This window comes from Myotis brandtii, unplaced genomic scaffold, assembly GCF_000412655.1.
Source record: "Myotis brandtii unplaced genomic scaffold, ASM41265v1 scaffold305, whole genome shotgun sequence".
Classification (NCBI taxonomy): Eukaryota; Metazoa; Chordata; class Mammalia; order Chiroptera; family Vespertilionidae; genus Myotis; species Myotis brandtii.
Genome location: NW_005361652.1, coordinates 2,775,070 through 2,776,532, shown reverse-complemented (window position 1 = coordinate 2,776,532; position 1,463 = coordinate 2,775,070).

Sequence of the window (1,463 nt, the reverse complement as noted above, 5' to 3'; positions counted from 1 at the left end):
AATTCAGCTAAAAAAAAGAGAGAGATGACTCTAAGAAGTGACATAATACATAATTTAAAGCATAACACTTTTACGCTGTATTTCTGACAAGAGAAGTGAAAGACTAAAGTGCCAGAGGTTTTAAATTGCTGAAAAGGTATTAGCATTCTTGTATGAAGTTCTGGCATATGAAAGAGAATGTTCTGTTATTGACCCTTTCTAATAGAAAGATTTAGAAAATTCAAACTTGATAATGGTTTTGTTAATTTGGAGTGGATTCATAGGTTCAACTGTCGTGTCTAGAGATTGTGACCATTACAAGGGAAACAAAGTTGAGTCCTGGTCATCACATAAGGAAATTGACTTAGAGAACTTGGGAATGGCTGACTACAATGATTCATAATGGAATGGCAATACAAGGCAGAAGAGAAAAAAAATCAAGATCCAAATTCATTCTTCCTTCTATAAAAGAGTGTATTTTATGTTAGCCCAGCAATTTTACTGAAGGTATCCCATTATTATTTTTAGCTTATTAATGATCCTATAATAGTAGCTAGTTGGTATTTATCTCCAAGGCATTCTAAATGCTTTGCAGGCAGTTTTTATTATTCTGTACCATATTCTTGTCAGGTGACAAAATTCACTACCCCCTCCTCCCAAGGCAATTTAGAGAGAAAAACAGAGATACGAAATAAGGAACAGATGAATAGCAGAACCAGGATTTTAAAAACAATAACAACAACAGCAACAGAAAAATTTCTCAGGTTTTCTCATTTCTATCCTAGTATGTTTTGCACAGAGCTTTGTTCTTTTGCTTCAATGGGTATGATCTAAAATAACCAGCATACAGTAGAAGTCCAACAAAGTGAAATTTTAGTTTTTGTAAGTTAATTAGTGATGTTTTTGACAAGTGTGAGTTTTCTTTGGTAACTTCATGGGAAGTAAATAACACCTACCCAGATTCCTAAGATGATGTTGTATATTCTAAGAACTGGAGATTCATATTGTGGGAGTATGGTGCTGGGGGTTGGGGGCTGTTCTTATTGGAGGCTTTCAATGGATCATGACATTTTTAAGTTAAGCAGCTTTCTTAAAGTGAGCACTTTTAGAGAGGAGAGGTTTGCTATGGACTGAATACTTGTGCCCGTCTCCCCAAACTCACATGTTGAAATCTGAACTTCAGAAGTGATGGTAGGGCCTTTGAGAGGTAATGAGATCATAAGGGTGAATCCTTATTAGTAGATTAGTGCCTTTATATGAAGAGACACCAGAGAGCTTGCTTCTTCTCTGTCTCTCTCTGCCATGTGAGGATACAAGGTGACCAGGAAAGCCATCACTCAGAATCTGACAATGCTGGCACCCTGATCTCAGATTTACAGCCTCCAGAATTGTGAGAGATGCATGCTTATTGTCCAAACTACCCAATCTATGGTATGTATATGTATGTATATATATATATATATATATATATTATAGCAGCCTAA